This window comes from Xyrauchen texanus, chromosome 48 (assembly GCF_025860055.1).
Source record: "Xyrauchen texanus isolate HMW12.3.18 chromosome 48, RBS_HiC_50CHRs, whole genome shotgun sequence".
NCBI classification, from domain to species: domain Eukaryota; kingdom Metazoa; phylum Chordata; class Actinopteri; order Cypriniformes; family Catostomidae; genus Xyrauchen; species Xyrauchen texanus.
Window position 1 is genome coordinate 23,671,022 of NC_068323.1, and position 19,307 is coordinate 23,690,328.

Here is a 19,307-nt window from a genome sequence, read left to right on the forward strand (position 1 = left end):
CTGCATCTCTGTTGGGTTAAGGTCTGGGTTCTGACTGGGACACTCCAAAAGGTAGATTTTTTTAGGTAGACTTTTTTAGGTAAAAGGTATCGCCAGCAATCTTATGATCGGTATTGTTTGTATTAACTGTATGTATTTAACATTCAATTCTTATTTAATCGTGACAATCTAATACTTCAGCTTTGATATTAAGCCAATGTTTCACAATAGAACATTGTGCACATTGATGGGAATTTGTATATATTCTCATATTTATTTAATAAAGAAATATTATTTAAGTCCATTTCCCACTATATTATGTGTTATGATCCACTGACATGCTGTAATTCTTTCATATTTCCAAACTTCCGCGAAGCTAGAAGCTCATTTCTCTGCCCAAATATTTTCAAGATAAAGAGGAAGTTATGATATAATGCATAGCTCAGTCCCCACATGAGGAGGACTTCCCCATCCCATACCATAGTAGGATAAATTGCATATCAGTCATAAAACAAATCAGTTGAATGATGAGACTTATTATAAATAAATAGACGTCTACAAAAATGTATGGTTTGTCTACTATTTCCATGCAGTCTCTGGTATTTGTATATGGTTATTGACAGTTCTATGGCTGTAATTGCAGAGGAGCTGTACACATGCTATCATATTCACCTGCCAATAATCTGCTTTCTGCATGATTGTATGATTGGAATAGACATGAGATCATTAAAACACACAACTATAACAACTCGACTAAGACTGGAAGTAAAATATATGCACAAGATCATGTTTATTTTATCATATTTCTTTTCAGTATTTAGGCGAAAATGCAAAAGGCTAATGCTATTTGAACCCATAATCACACGATATGGTCTTGGAACATTATTCATATAACTAAGAGTTTATAGGTATCCACCTCAAATTTGAAATGGAATATTATCAGACTTGTGGCTTAGCTCCATTATGTTTCTATGCATCAACAAGGTCAGTGGCATATATTATTTCATATAAATATTTATGAAGAAACATTTTTTTTAAGCTCTTCCAAAAATAATATAAATAAAAATCATGACTTATTCATTTTTAATTTTTATCAACAAAACATATCCACAAAATATGTTCCCAGAAGTGTTCCAGAAGGCAAATTTCAGTCGTGCAGCAATGTTTTTGTAGGAAAACAGCGGGTTCCTCTGTCTGTTTAATGTGTTCCATGTAGTAGACTCACGAGCAGAGATGTTAACCAGTTCCAATGATTCCTTCAAGTTTTTAGCCGTCACTCCTTTCTTTTTTTTATAACTCATTGAGCATTCTGCGGGGTGTCCTTTGAGTCATCTTGGCAGGACGGCCACTTACAGAGAGAGTAGCCACAGTACTAAATTGTCTCCATTTATAGACAACTTGTCTAACTGTGAACAGATGAATATATAAGTTCTTCATGATAACTTTGTAACCAGCATTATGCAAAGCAACAATTCTTGATCATAGGTCTTCTAAGATCTCTTTTTTGCATGTCATGGTCCACGACAGCAGATGCTTCTTGTGAATAGCAAACTCAAAAATATTTCAGTGCTTTTTTTATAATCCACATCTACAATTTCATTTCACTAATTGTATGCCAGGTTTGCCAAATCCTAACTCTAATTAGCTTTTGTTGACGTCATTAGCCTAGAGGTTCACATACTATTCCAACCTACACTGTGAATGTTTGAATTATGTATTTAATAGGTACTGTACAAGAACAATACAATAATTTTTGTGTTAGTTTAACAGATTTTGTTTGATCATTAATGTAACTTAAAGATCAAACTAGATTTTAAGACAGCATTTATACATAAATGCAGGTGATTCCAAAGGGTTCACATACATTTTCTTTCCACTGCACATTCTAATTTAATTTGAAACTGTAGCTTCCCAAGTTACAAACTACTCATAATTTAAAGTAGTTACACTACATTACCAGTTACTAACAAAAAATTGATAACTACATTGATTCATGAGGAAATATCATCTTATATTCTGCAATCAAGAGTATTTATCTGTGACACATAGAAATACAAGAGGACAGGAGTAAACTGAACTTATACATTTACACAAAATACAAACAAAAAACATATAACACATGGAAAACTCCTGCGTCTGAGTAAGGCATTCAGTTGCGTCATGCCATGCATTCATGTCGGAGGTAAAATATGGAAGACCTCAAACAAAAACAAACACACTACAAACAAAGGCAAAGAGATTTTTTTGTACAGCTGATCAGGCGTATAAGTGAATATACCTGAATTACTTTTACACAACCTCTATGATTTATTAATGATGGTATCTGGCAAATATTTATATATATATATATATATATATATATATATATATATATATATATATATATATATATATATATATATATATATATTAAATGAAGCACAATCATTGCTTTCCATCTTCTTTCATGTTGACAAAGCACTTCCAATGGCACAACTCTGTTATCATCTAGAGTTTTTCCACTTGTAAATATCACTTGGTGAATCATGGGCTCATCACCCATAATTACTCCACTTGAAGGCCACAGTAGCATATAGCTTAATATTCATACCAATAAAGATGCAGGAATTTCTTTGTAGTAGCAAAGTACATATTTTTAGTAACAAAAATCCTATACAGTTTATATTATTGCTATTCTGCATTAACAATAACATTATTGTGCTAACACACATGATTACAGTACGTTAGCATTAATAAATAGGATGCAACAAGTATATTGTTTCACTCACAGACAAAACAAAATTATTTGTGTGTTAACAACCATTTTTCATGAAAAAATTACAAATTATGTGAGATGATATCTTAATCGACAAAGCTGATGCTCTCAACTTTGAGAAAATCTTCATAGAGTGACTTGACATGCTAAGTGAGGGAAAGGAATTCACCGATTTGTCCTGTCAGTCCTGGAGTCGCCAGCCCCAAGGAACTTTCAGACTACTGATGAATGCAATTAAGTTATTTCAGTCATTTTAGCAGATTTGCTAAATCTTTCAACTGTGAAAGCTTTAGCATGTTAATGTAGGTATGACATTTTGATAGGACATTGGTCTTGGAGGACTTGATCTGCTGCTGCTACGGAGTAAGTAGCTTGACCTTCTAATGTTAGAACATACATAGACATACTAAGTTTATCATGTGGACATGATGCTGCTGCACTATTAGAAAAACACTGATATGCTGCTGCACAAATAGACATAAATTGAATTATAATTGCTATGGACTCTTTTGAAGAGCTTGACTGTTTAAACTTAACAACAGCTGGAAATGAGAGTGACAATGATGAGAGTGGATGGTTGGAACTTAAAAACTTTCAAATTCACTGATCATAATCAACATGGTTTTGAACATGATATTGACCCTGAAAATAATTTTCTTAACAACATAAACAACAACTGTTGTTATTACTCTGATGATCAATTCAACATGAACATAAAATCTGATTCTGGATTGTCAATGATTAATTTTAATAGCAGAAGCTTATATGCAAATTTTCTTTACATCAAGGAGTACCTGAGTTATTTAAACAACCCATTTCAGGTGATAGCCATATCTGAGACCTGGCTTACTTCCGAGAAGGGTGCTGATTATGAGTTAAATGGATATGAATTGAATTATGTTAATAGAGAGAATAAAAAAGGAGGTGGAGTGGCATTGTATGTAGATAGAAGATTAAAATATAAAATTGTGAAAAATATGACAACTAACATTGATGATGTAATGGAGATAATAACGGTTGAAATTAACTTGGTAAAAAAGAAAAATGTCATTGTAAGCTGTGTATACAGAGCCCCTGGTTCAAATATCGAAATGTTCAAGAACAGTATGGAAAGTCTATTTACTAAGAATGATCAAAAAGCAGTGTTCATTTGTGGGGATTTTAATATAGATCTCTTAAATCCCAATAAGCATAAACTGACAGATGAATTTATCGATTTAATGTTTAGCATGAGTTTTTTCCCACTTATAACTAAACCAAGTAGAATATCATCACACTGTGCAACTCTAATAGACAACATATTCACAAACTGAATGGACGATAGTCTAAAGAGTGGTTTGTTACTAAATGACATAAGTGATCATTTGCCAGTTTTTGTGACTTGTATGGGTGATTATGTGAAGTATAAGGAAGTTAATGAGGTTAGTTACAGGAGAATCAGAACTGTTGAATCAACAAATACACTTAGAAGTGTATTACTTGCATATAATTGGAAAAAATTGTATGATTTCTGTCCACCTTTAAATCTTTATATGATGAACACTGTCCTTTAAAACAATTAACCATAAAGCACAAATTTATAGAGAGACCATGGATGACAAAAGGATTAAAAAATGCTTGTAAAAAAAAAGAATACCTTGTATAAAGAAATTATAAAACACAGAACTAAAGAAGCTGAGAATAAATACAAAATATATAAAAATTATTTGACCAGTATCATGAGGAGAAGTAAGAAAGATTATTATAATAAAATATTAAATGATAATAAAAATGATATCAAGGGTATATGGAAAGTGTTAAATAATGTTATAAGGAATGGACCAATGAATAAAAAATACCCTCAGCATTTTATAGAAAAAGAGAGGACATTAAGCAACATGGAAGATGTGGTCAATGGGTTTAACAATTTCTTTGTAAGTGTGGGAGCAAAGCTGGCTGATGTTATTAAAAGTCCTCAGATTGAAAGTGAGGCGAAGGCAGTTGATTATTTATATAGTAACCCTAACTCTATGTTTTTGAAACCAGCGGAGGAAATTGAGATTATTGAAATTGTTAATAATTGTAAGAATAAAAAGTCAACAGACGTGAATGATATTGATATGGTCTTAATTAAGGATGTCATTGGTGCAATCGTTAAACCGTTAACTCATATTTATAATTTGTCTTTAAAAACAGGTGTATTCCCAAGCAAAATGAAGATTGCAAAAATCATTCCACTATATAAATCTGGAGAGAGAAATCAATTCACGAATTATAGGCCATTGTCTTTACTCTCTCAGTTCTCTAAAATATTAGAAAAATTGTATGTAATTAGATTGGACAATTTTATTGAGAAGCATGAATTATTGGTTGACAGTCAGTATGGATTTAGGACAAACAGATCTACATCAATGGCACTAATGGAGTTAATTGAAGACATTACCAGTGCTATAGATAACAAACAGTACGCAGTGGGAGTATTTATTGATTTAAAAAAAGCTTTCGATACAATAGATCATCGTTTGTTAATCAATAAACTGGAAAAGTATGGTATGAGAGGAGTTGCATTAGATTGGATGAAAAGTTACATAAGTAACAGACTTCAATTTGTTCAAATGGGTGAGTACAGATCGGAGTGCTTAGGTATCACCTGTGGAGTACCACAGGGGTCAATATTGGGTCCGAAATTATTTATTATGTACATAAATGACATATGTAGGGTGACTGACCTCTTAAAATTTGTGATTTTTGTGGATGATACCAATATTTTTTGTTCAGGGAAAATTTGAAGCAGCTTTTGGAGGTGGTCACATCAGAAATTAATAAGTTAAAAATTTGGTTTGACTTAAATAAATTATCGTTAAATTTAGATAAAACCAAATTTATACTGTTTGGTAATCGTAAAACCGATATACAAGTAAAAGTTATGATTAATAATGTTAAAATAGAAAGAGTGTATGAAAATAAATTTTTGGGTGTGATTCTTGACCATAAAATTTGTTGGAAACCCCATATCAAATATGTTAGAACAAAAGTAGCGCAGAGTATTGGAGTAATGGGGAAAGCAAGGCATGTATTGAGTAAAAAATCACTTTTTATTTTGTATTGTTCCCTTGTGTTGCCTTATTTAAATTATTGTGTTGAAGTATGGGGCAACACCTACAAAACCACCTTACAAACATTAAGCACAATACAAAAAAGAGCAATTAGGATAGTAAATAAGGTAGGATATCATGAGCATACTAATTTACTATATTTAAAATGGCACACTCTAAAGTTTAATGATCTCGTTAAATTTAAGACCGCTCAATTAATTTATAAAGCAATAAATAAACAGCTGCCTGGAAACATACAACAGTTATTTACATATAGGGTTGGGGGTTATAACTTGAGAGGGGATTTAAATTTGAGTCAACATAGGATTCGGACAAAACTCAAAAGCATGTGTATTTCGATTTGTGGGGTGCTTTAGTGGAATGGTCTGAGCAGTTCGATCAAACAAAGTGTTAATATGTTGCAATTTAAAAATAGGTATAAAAGTTTTATTTTTGACAAGTACAGAAGTGAAGAGGGTGAATGATAATTCATTATGATTGTAAATGCAGTTTGATTATGTTTTTTTTGTTTTGTTTATGATTTTATTGTTTTCATTATCTTAATACTAAGATAAAGCATTATTGTAATTTAGCAGGTTTTTTTTGTATTATGTAAAACGTTATGTTAGATTTATCTTCTTTGATTGTGAATTGGTTTGGGTAGTTACTGGGGGTAGGTCTTGATAAGCCTAGGGCTTCTACCTATCCCTTTTCGAACAGGTTGATTATTGTTTTTGTGTTTATTTATTTGTATGGAAATTTCATACGTATTGCTGTCTTCATTTATTTATTTTTATTATTAATTTATTAATTGTTCGAAATAAAGATTTCATTCATTCATTCATTCATTCATAAAAAAAATCCCCATGTAGCAGACATAGACAAGTGGAGCTGGTATGGAGGTGGGTTTCAGAGGAAAAAAATGCTTGCTGCAGTAAAACCAGCTTATTTGCTAAACTGAGCAATTTAAATGTTAGACAAACACAAGTTGATTGGCTTCCTGATTACATGTCCAAACACCAATCAATTTACACCATACGAGCCGATTGGCTCAACATGTCATATGCGAGTGAACCAATTGGCTAACAAATAACATGTTCATAGAACCTTTGAACTTGTGCCACATAGGCCACGTTCACACAGCAGCAGAATACGGTTGCCAGTCCTGTTTTGAGTGCTTAATATGGTTACGTTCACACACACAGTTCGATTATTTATGAGAGTGACAACAGCATTCCATAACAGAACTGACACCTGCAAATGTTCAGGTCTCACAACCACATTCTCTGAAAACATGTGATGTGAGAACGGAACCATACTGGACTACTAGTTGTTAGTCACATCATATAATTTGAGAGACATGCTGCATTGTACACGCATGTGTCTCACGTGGGATTTTGCTAACTCATGGAGACAGAGAAATGAGCTGTTTGTCATCCAAAGATTACGCCACTGTTTTCCACCGGCTGCTCATGGGCAAGAGCTGCACAACAAAGAAGCTTTCAAAGCTGCTGTCGGTTAATTCTGATCTGATGGATGAACTCACACTTTGATTGGAATAATTGATTTAATAGCGTGATAAGACATGCCAGTATTATGGACGTTACCATCTTCTGTCACTGTCACTATGGTTACAGCTGTTAGAATACGGTTGTGACTTAGGTTGTTCCTTCATACAGACAGCATTTGAACTGCTAATGTAAGCTGTTATATGATTGGAACATTTCAAGACTCACACTTGTAAGTAAATACAGTTGTCAAACCCAAACACTGACAGTGTGAACATAGCCATAGAGTAGAGCATTTACTGTATGTACCACTTATACTTTTTATTATTTTTTTTATTCACTTCAGAGCTGGTTGATGTGGGTCATGGCATAAAAATCTTTCCTAAAATATAAATATTTTTCAATTCCTATTAATAAAATGAATGGGAAAAACACTTATGCAACCAAAGCCACAAAAAAGTGGGCAGTCACTAATGTGCTGTATATAGGGGGCAGCCTGTAAAATACTCAAAATCAGCAAAGCACCAGCTGTAGTGCAAGTGTGTACCTTGTGTAACTAGGTCTCAGTGTTGTCAAAAAAAAAAAAGCTTGACAGTTCACTGCACTGCTGTGTCATTCTCAAGGTAGGGTCTCTTTGAATATCAGAATAAAACACCTCTTCCATGCCAAGGGTGCTGAAAAATAGCCCAAAATCAAGTCTGTTTTCATTTTAACTAGCTTACAAATTATTTCCATCAATCCTTCCCTTGGCCTTACTGACCAAATGAACCTATCGTGATCTTTATTCTCACAAGATCAACGTAGGTTAGAAGACGATTTCGAGGTCTTTCCATTTTTTGTTTGTGTTAATTGTCTATTTATGGTCTGTTAAAAGGAGCCAGTTGAGCTAGAAATGTACTTATGATGCCTGAGGACGGTTCAATATCTTTTGTGAATTTGGTACATGTAATGTCATCACATTATTTAGAGAGTTCAATGCTCAAACCAACATGACTGAAACATCTCTAAGGCAAAACTGAACTTCGCAAACGCCATATCAATGTCACTCTCTTTGATTTTGACAAGTGCTCAACTATTTACCGGCACTGCTCATTAAACTCAATTTCGTGAAAGCAGACAAAACGTTTTGCTCTAGTTTGGTCAGAGCAATCGTCTGCATTTTATTTTCTTGGACTTCATTATTTAGCGTAATCATGTAGAGAGACTGCTAAAGTCTGCATGGCAGCCAGTAGTGATTGGGATCTCATAGAGGCAAAGAGTGCAGCCACTCAGACGAGACCGAATTCAGGAATGCCATGCCTGGCCTCCACTTCTCTTCAACAGCTATGTGAAAACAGCACATCCCCATCACCCCACCAAATCGCCAAGTATTTTAATTAGGGCCCTATGAATTTGCTATATTTTTTCAAATCATTTTCCCCCAAATTCCATGTTTTTCTTTGTTCTGTATTCTGTTTTAAGGTTTGTTACAATTGTATTACACTGTATAGATAGACAGACAGACAGACAGACAGACAGATAGATAGATAGATAGATAGATAGATAGATAGATAGATAGATAGATAGATAGATAGATAGATTTTTTTCCCGCAGAACACGGAAATCCTTGGGATACTGTTCTGCTCTTAATTTGGCAGTTAGTGCTGTTTCACATGGGACGCTGCAAGTAAAATCCCCATTTTCACAGCGTGCATTGGCTTAACAGTGCTGTTATGTCATAGCTGGCATTAAAAAACACTCGCAGCATCTATATTTTTACCTTGTCTTTGCCTAATCTGTCTGCCTGGTCTTCCAATGGCATTCACTTTTCCTGATGTCAAGTTTTTGAAGGTGCTGAAAACTGTTATGCCTCTGGCAGTTCTTCAATCAGCAAGTCAGCAGTTCTCTTAAAACAATTACTTGGGTTGAAGTACCCATTAGAGGGGCAATCTATCAATAAAGGAAGTGGGTGTACAGGACCTCACTGACAAATGGGGGGCACCCCAGGGATGGCCCTCAAGACTCAAACTCCTTCCTCCGGGTTTCTGCCACTGACCTGACCTGACCCCAACCCCAGCTCCTTAAGAGATTGCAGGTCACACTATTATCAAGTCTTTTTGATTTTGCTAAATTTGCCTGTTGAGGTTGAGTCAATAAGGGTTGGCATTAGTATTATTAACCCTTAAATGCAGCGTGATTCGCCAATCATTATTATATACCTTAGGTTTTTCGAGACCCGGCTTGTAGATCTATTACAAATGGATCTACAAAATGCCCAGGTAGTGTAAAATATTCAAAGCATTTTTAAGAAATTATAAAATAATAGAATATAAGTTCTGTAAATGTATTTTGTTAAATTTTATGAGACACAACTGATTGTCAAACACATATTGAACTACATGTAAGATATACACATGTATTTCCGCAGGCACTTTTTGAGTCTAAAAAAAAATGACAATAGCTGTATCATGCTGTACCTGTGTTACACTTGCTCCTTCCCTCCATCAGGGAGTTAAGACGTGGTATTAAAACATCTATTTCTCAGGAAAATCATTAGGCTTCATTACCATACAATAAACCCACTGTTCATATACTGTATATAGTTCCTGTTAATTAAAACATATGCTAATACATTTTTAAAATCAAAAGCTGCATTAGTTAATATTAGTTTATGCACTATGAACTAACATGAACTAACATTGAACAATTGTATTTTTATAACTAACATTAACATTCACATTAACATTCTCTTCTACAGTGTTCTACGGAAATCATACAGGTTTGCAACTATATGCAAATTCAGTCATTTACCTGCTGTAAATGACAGAATTTTCATTTTTGAAATATTCTTTTAGGTTAACAGTGTCATTATTTTTAGTTAGTGACCGGTACACCCCAATCAGTAATATTTAATTCTTGTGTAAATAAGAAATCAACATATTTGATCATAAAACAATAGCATGTTTCCTCTGCTACCAGAACCACAAAATAACCCCTGCCCACATTAAATCATTCTTGTGTGTGTTCATAATGAGAAAATATTGACACATTCATATCAGCCAAAATAAATAAAAATAGCAAAGGCAACTCCTATCAGCAAGCACGTTATCCTCCATTGTCTATTTTTTAAAGGTAACTTCTGGGTGCAAACTATCTGGACCCCATGTACAGTGTTTGACAGTGACAGTTCAAGAGACACAACTCTGACTGGATGGACAAGGTTAATACAGGAATCTGTCAGAATGACCCTGAATGACACTGGATATTTCCAAGAATAGGAAGTTCCAAGAATCAACACACAATCTTATTATGTGTTTGACTGTGTTCAGTGAAACGTAGAGACGAAAGATGAGTTTACAAGGCCATAAGACACTTTCACCTCAACGTACAAGAGGGAATTGTCTGTTATGATTGTCTTTTTGTTGCGGAATGTTGTATAACATCCTGCTTGGGAGCTTTAAATGTCTTTATATTAACATTGCTGAAAGCAATATGTTTCAGTGTATAAAATAAATAAGAATGAATCCCTATTTGAATCTAAATATGGATTAATCAAAAATTACTGTATGGGTTGTGTATGGGTTTTCTGATCCATACACATAATTTAGGAGTTTTTGCTGTTAACTTGAATTTAATTTGACCATTCTATGATATGTTACACTATGAGCTAAAAGAACATTAAATACTAAGCACAAATGTCTGGATTTTAACAACTCTGTTGAACTATCGCTCCTCAATGAATTGCAGTCACCATATGTCTATAAAAGACTTGGCAACTGCAAGTACTATACATTAATATTTGTTTTTTTCTGTGGAGGTGTACAGTTACTTTTTTGCATGTAGAGCTGTATTTCCTTCATAGTTATTAAACTTTAATGAAAAAGAGGACAGACCACTTGGACAAGTGTGCAATCAAATGTTATGTCACAGATGTCCAGAAAAAAATATGCAGTCCAGCAGAAAAAGTATGAAAAACAAATAATCTTAAAAATGTATTGGTCTTAACCAATATTATACATCATTGCAGATTTGGGGATCTCAGCATTCCAACAACTCAATCAAATCAAATCACTTTATTGTCTCAACATCATTACCATGAGTGTACAGATGGTGAAAAGCTTAGTGGATGCTCCACAACAATGCAGTGTCATTTGACATACGTATGTACAATTCACATAATACAATATATTAAATGAACAGATATACAATATCAAATACATCATACAATACAATAAAATATACAATATACAGTACACAAGGACTACAGAGTGAAGACTAGAGTGTATGCAATATTGATACATAATGTAACTGTGTAATGTAATGTGAAGATTAGCAATGCAACAGCTAGATTAAGTTTCTAGTCCATTCAGAGGCCGATATATTCGATGAAACAGTGGGGAAGGTGTGTGCAATCAGAAATAGACTGAATGTCAGTGGATGATCACATGGTGAATGCGCAGCTGCATTTGAGCGTCACATGCATTTCAGATCTATGTATTGTAATGAAGGTGATAGAGGAGCATTTATTTTTCTCTATTTCTGCTGCCAACTAGTAGATTAAATAGCACTTTTTGCAGGGACATAGAGCAAACAGAACCTGAATTATAGGCTAGCTTTCAAAGACAGGATGAAAAATGAATAAATGTCATAAGAGCATTTCATCAAAATCATCTCACATCATAACCTCCATTCCCTGATGGAGGGAACAAGATGTTGCGTCGATGTAGTGACACTAGGGGTCTCTCTTGAGAGCCTCGTTTACCTCTATATTTGAGATTAGGCCAATGAGAATTGGCAAACAGAATTTGCATGCCCCTCACCCGGACATACGGGTATATATGGAGGGAAGCGTGCATCTGTTCAGACAGGTTTTGAGCTGAGGAGCCGAGAGTAAGATACTGGCCATTTCAGCGGCTTAGTACAGTGATGTGGCAAGAGGGACACAACGTCTCCTTCCCTCCATCAGGGAACAGAGGTTACGACAGTAACCTAGATGTTCCCCTTCTGTCACTCACTCAGCATTGTGTCGATGTAGTGACACTAGGGATCCCTATCTAAAAATGGCACAACACTGAACCATGTTACGGACAAGTATGTGCACTTAACTGGGGGAGTAGAGAGCACAACTTCGCCTCAGGGAAGGGGAAAGGCGCTATGCACAAACGAAACCGGCCAGCTGTACCGTATTACCGAATTCTACATGCTCAGACCTGTCAAAACATGGAACTAGACCGGCTCATCCCGGAGATAGACCTCACAAAGGTATTGGGTGTTGCCCAGCCCGCCGCTCTGCAGATGTCTTTTAGAGAGGTGCCATGGCCTTTAGTTCGACTGATTCTAGCCGGCTCAAACTGGGCTACCCGAAGGCTCCGAGAGGAGAACGGAGAGATCACATGAGGGGAACATGCATGGCCTAGGAGGGTTCAGCCTCCGGGCATATCTAAGGAACCTGATGATCAGGTCGTGCTTCCCAAAGGACTTACTGTCCACTGCATCATGGTTGCGCCCCTCTGCGGGTCTTCAGATTGGGAAGAACATCAATTTGCGAATAAGTTCCACTTTGTGGCATAAAGCCTAGTAGAGGAAGCTCTGGCTTGAGTGATCGTGTCTACGATGTCTGGTGGTAGACCGTTTAGATCTTCCGCATCCAGTCCAAGGGCCAGACGTGGAGGTTCCAGAGGTCTGGGCGTGGATGCCAGAGGGTGCCCTGTCCCAGAAAGAAGGTCCTACCTCAGGGGAATTTGCCAGGGAGGTGCTGTCGCGAGGAGCTTGAGATCTGAGAACCAAGTCCGAGTGGGCCAGTAGGGGGCCACGAGAATGACTTGTTCCTTGTCCTCCCTGACCTTGCACAGGACTTGTGCAAGTAGGCTCACTGGGGCAAATGCATACTGTGCACGCTCGCTTGTGAGGCGTGCTGTCATTGAGACTGAGTCTAACTCCATGCTGAGAAAAGCTCTGAACCGGGGAGAGCTTGCTCTTTTCCCAGTTGACCCGAAGCCCTAAAACTGCTGAGGTGCGTGAGGTCCCTGTGTCCCTGTGCGCACAGAGCAACTGCCGTCGAGGTAGTTGAGTATGCGAAGGCCCACTTCCCTTAACGTGGCAAGAACTGCCTCTGCAACTTGCGTGAAGATGCGAGGGGACAGGGACAGACTGAAAAGCCGTCAAAAGCGAACTGTAGAGAGGGTCTGTGATGGGGTAATATTGAGACGTGAAAGTATGCATCCTTCAGGTCTAACGCAGCAAAACAAATCTTGATGCCGGACGCATGTCAGAATATGTTTCTGCGTCAGCATCTTGAATGGGAATCTGTGTAAGGCCTGGTTCAGAACTCGCAGGTCCAAGATTGGCTGCAACCCACCGCCTTTATTGGGTACGATGAAGTAAAGTCTGTAGAATCCCTTCTCCATCTCTGCTGGAGGGACAGGCACTATCACATCCTTGCGCAGGGTTGCGATCTCCGCACACTGGGTGGAGGCGTTTTCGCCCTGCACCGAAGTAAAGTGGATGCCGCTGAATCAGGGTGGTCACCTGGCAAACTGAATCATGTAGCCGAGTCAGATGGTCCTGGCCAGCCACCTTGACGGGTTGGAAAGTGTAAGCCATGCGTCCAAGCTCCGGGCAAGGGGCACCAAGGGGACGATCAAGTGTGACGTACCTGGAGGTGGGGGGAGCAGGCGATGTCACGTCGAGGAGAGTTGCTCTTTTTTTAACAATGTGGCAAACAAAGAAAAGTATCAAAAGATTATCCACCCGGCCCTCCACTGGAGGATGGAGTGGTCTGGACACCAGCTCCGTGGCAGACATCTCTCTCCCTGGGTTGCCTGTCTCAGGAGCGCTTGGGAGCCTTCTGGGTCCGGGAGGAGGTCCATGAGACAGGTGGGCATCCTCCTCCTGCAGGGAGCTATACGCTGGGGCTGATCGCTGGGCCCGGGCTGGGGCGTAGCTGCCTGGGGTTTCACCCCAGATTTTATGTATTTATTTTGTTTTATTTAGGAGTTTTCTATTAAAATGAGATAAAAAATTGCAGGTGGCAGCCAAAATATGCAATATAAGCTCAAGGTGTTAAGTAATAACTGAGAACAACATTAAGTGTCCTGAGCTATGAAAGAGCATTTTCTAAGCATTAAATATGTTTCACTGATTTGACCAAAAAAACCTATGAAGTAGTACTGTAAAAGTGAAATTAGCACGCGCACGCGCACACACACGCACACACACACACAACTATTTTAATGATGGTTTACATAAGTAGTACATATGTTTAGCTGATGAGACAATTTCTCATAATGTTGTGCTTTTTAATTGCTCATGTGTTCTCCAGGAAGATGTGGCAAAGTCAACTGCCAAGCTAAAGTGTGGCTGTACTTAATCATGAATAGATGGATGCAGATCTGGGCAAATAGGCTTCTTGTCCTGGTTCAGATTTATTCAAATTCAAATTCTCAATGCTCTTCTTCACCCCAGCACCAGCATATAGCATGCTTCTAACAACCTTTCAACACATTACTACCACATACTTCCTCATTATGTGTCTGGCACTGAGAGAGATAAAGAGAGAAATCTATCATGTGGGGTAGAGTTTCCTCTTTCACAAAGTACACTTTCTTTCATCCACATCTTATTAAATGTGCATAATATTCCACACTGAGGCCCAAAGTGGATTCAAATTGCAATACTCAAGGATGGAAATGTTTAAAATGGATTAAAGCAGTTTATTTTTTTACTAAAAGCTCTCACATTTAATTTGCCTCTAAGATTATCTAATTTAATATCCTGCTTTTTTACAAATGTTTTTGAACAAATTGTAAAATCATTTGAAATAATCTCTTGCATTTTATTATTTTTGAATCATTCTACATCAAACAACCAATCAAGAAACCTGAATATAGTCATTAATTGTAGACGAATGGATGGACAGACAGATGGATGGACAGATGGAAAAACAGACAGACAGAAGGATGGACAGACAGACAGACAGACAGACAAAAAGACAGACAGATATCGGGAATGGATGGAAAGACAGACGGTGATAGATGGACGGACTGACAGATTGACAGACAGACAGATAGATAGACAGACAGACAGATAACAGGAACGGACAGAAAGACAGACGTTGATGGATGGATGGATGGATGGATGGATGGAGGGAGGGATAGACGGAAAGACAGACAGACAGATAACAGAGACGGACGGATGGACAGATGGACAGACAAACAGATATAAGGAACGGACAGAAAGACAGATGGTGATGGATGGACGGATTGACAGACAGTCAGACAGACAGACAAACGGACAGACAGACAGACAGATAACGGGAATGGATAGAAAGACAGCTGGGGATTAATGGACAGACAGACGGACAACAGGAACGGATGGAAGGACAGGCAGACAGACAGACAGATTTACATTTACATTTACATTTGGCAGACGCTTTTATCCAACGCAACTTACAGAGGCCTTATTACAGGGACAATCCCCCTGGAGCAACCTGGAGTGCCTTGCTCAAGGACACAATGGTGGTGGCTGTGGGGATCAAACCAGCAACATTCTGATTAACAGTTATGCGCTTTAGCCCATTACGCCACCACCACTCCATATAACGGGAACGGACGGAAAGAGACGGTGATGAATTGATGGATTGACAGACAGATGTGATGGATGGACGTACAGACAGACAGATAACGGGAATGGAGGGAAGTATGGACGGGCGGATGGATAGATAGATCATGCATCTATTAAAATTAGCAACCATGTTGCCTTTTAAACTATACACATATTTGGGAACCCTATTTATTTGTCAGTTTACAGACTGAAACTTATTGCCAGTGATTTGGAATAACACATGTTGTGGTTTTCAAAACAAAATGGCTTGGGAGCTTATCTTGAGAAAAAAAAAACCCAGTAACCAATAGTCCCAAATTCTTATAGAGGGCTACACCAAGGTCAGGGTCCAAAGGTCAGAGTAGGTAGATCGTAGCCACAGCTGTGCACAATGAGGGTGAATATGCTGGCCGGGTGTGACCTTTCAAGTCAGCACTTCCATGAGACCCTTTCCCCCCGAAACACATCTGGCCTTGATTCCAGAAGCACCAGGTATCAGAGAAGGAAAGGCTTCCTGCCTGATTGTTTGTTAGTCCTTCATTAACCTAGCTCCACCCTAAGCCTTTTGCCCCATCATTAGCCTAATGATTGACATCTCAAAGGCTCTGTGATGAGAAGCTCGCAAGAGCCAGTAGAACCAATTCTGCTCCAAATCAGTGAGATTATAAAACTTTGCTTTGGTGAAGTAAATAGTTTGATAATGTATTATATAACTCATAGAGCATATTTACATGCATGTTCTTACACCAATTATATTTAATAAGCCAACAGCATGTGTGGTCATGTTAACCCCCTTAATGGCTTTGCTTTACTTGGTAAAACTGTTTAAGCAAAACATGAATGGAACAAGTAGATTTCTGCTCATGGTCATGATGGTGCTAAACTCTTTAAACATTATCCAGTTAGAATAAAAATGTTTTTACAACCTGATGCCAAAGTTCTACAAATAACTTTTTATTCTCTAGTTCTGTAGAAAGAAAACAATGAACTGGTGCTTTAGGCTGTTTTCAAACTTTTGTAAAATTGCTTGATTCGAATCCGAATGGAATGACAAAAAAATAAATCTCCAGTGATGCATGTACATACACCTTTGGAAATTGTTAGTAGATAAATAAATAAACTATTAGATTGTGAATAATGTTTCATCAAAACTTTACTTTCTAAAAGTCCACAGTGCTAAAAGTGCCTGTAGTTGAAGAAACACCAATTTATGGTTAGTCCAAAGAAACATATAGCCATTTCAAGAACCCGATACAGTGAAAAATGGTTCTTGATAAGTAGAAGTTTCTGTGCTGAAGGTGCTGCATGAAAAAATACAGCAGTAAGTAGCTCTAAAGTAATGGAGAAAAATGAAGATCAAACAGATGATAAATGACCCAAACCTCTAACTCCTGAGTAGGAACCATATTGTCTCACGACTCCTGCTGACTCCTGAATCACTGATCAGACATACACAGAAGTATTGCCATAGGCAGGGATAGGAATCATGATGAATTCAATGATTCTGATTCGTGTTCTATAACAATGCCATTCCTCCAACAATCCCCCTAATAAATGCTTCAAACTATTTATTCAAGAAACTGTTGAAGACACATTATCTCCCACGAGCACTTAAATAGACCACAAAACTGCTCCTCATTTGTATGTTGCTTTGGATAAAAGTGTCAGCTAAATGATTGAGTATATATTTAATATCTTTGTGTAGTATATTTGCAAAGGCAATGCTAGTTTTGTTAACACATTTTAATGTTTTTTAAGTACCATTTAATTTCACAAAACTCATCCTGCTTACATGTTGCAATATGAACAATCAGTCAGTAATTACTCTGATGTAAGCCTTAAATGAATCAAATCCAGATTTAATACAAGTTAAGCTCAATTGACAACATTTGTAGTCTAAACCACAATAAATAATAATAATACATATATATAACTTTTGACCCCATATCGGTTAAAAGTTTTGAAACACTCATTCTTTATTATATATATATATAATATATAATTTTTACATTAATTTTTTTTTTCACATTTTAGTACAACAGTAAAATCATCAGAACTATGGAATAACATAAATGGAACTATGGGAATTATGTTGTGATTAATTCACATTTTCTCAAGCAACTTGATGCTTTTCTTAATTATTCAGTCCAAGTCATCCATTTCAAAAACTTTTTTTAGATTCAATTTTAGTTTTGTAATGAAATAAATTAATATGGTGTCACAATTATAGTTTTGTCTACAAAACTATTTTCAAACAATTAAGCATACGCCTTCAGATCAAACGATTTTTAAGATCATGAGAAACATTTCAGGCAAGTGTTTCAGAACTTTTGAACAGTAGTGTGTATACACACACACACACACACACACACACACACACACACACACACACACACACACACACACACACACAGGACAGGGATGCAGCCATTTTAGAATCACATGACCATCTGAATAATACTCTCTTAATCTCAGTAATTGTCTTGTTATTGGACACTTTCCCTCTTGGATTAAATTAATAATGGCTGATTGTGAATAGTGAATTTCTACAATGACATCTGTAACTGAAAACTATTGATTTTGAAAGATACTGCTTCCACACCACTAGGTGTCACTGTAAGTCCAAGATGACATGACGAAAAAGTTACTAGTGCACCTTTAATACATATATTTTTTTTATGTCTTGTTTTTATTTATGGACTGGTCCCATTCACTTCCATTCTAGGCGATTTACAGTAACTGCATTTTTAGATTTAAATTCAAATTATGTAGAACAGAGATTTCATCACACTAAAATCATGTTAACATGTGGAATGTTTACATCTTATGATTATACTTCTGAAACAGAGTTGTATTTTAACATTTATGGACAGGCAACATTCGCTTCCATTGGAAGCAACTTACTTTAACAGTTAAAATTATGTAGAACAGCGATTTTATCACAATAAAATCATGTTGACAATAATAATAATAATGTTTACGTCTTGTAGTGATACTTTTGCAGTGGTGTGTATTTTAAAATGTAAGGTCTGGCCCCATTCACTTCCATTCTAAATGACTAAGTGTAACTGTAACTTTAGTACATTTCAGTAAAATGTTCATACTGATTAATGTTTACATCTTGTGACTATACTTTTGCGACTGGCCTTATGTAATTACATTTTTGTTTAATCAAACTAAAATGATGGTGAACAGACATTTTATCACAATAAAATCACGTTAAAAAGTATAATGTTTACGTCTTGTGGCTATACTTATCAAACAGTGTGCGGATTATATTAACAACATACAAGATTTTTTATTTCATTTTTAACGGTAGTGGTTCATTTTCATGAGATCAGAGAAAATTAAATGTGTTGGTGTGTGTATGATTGTTTAAGTAAAGTAGTGTATCTTTTTTACATTCTCATC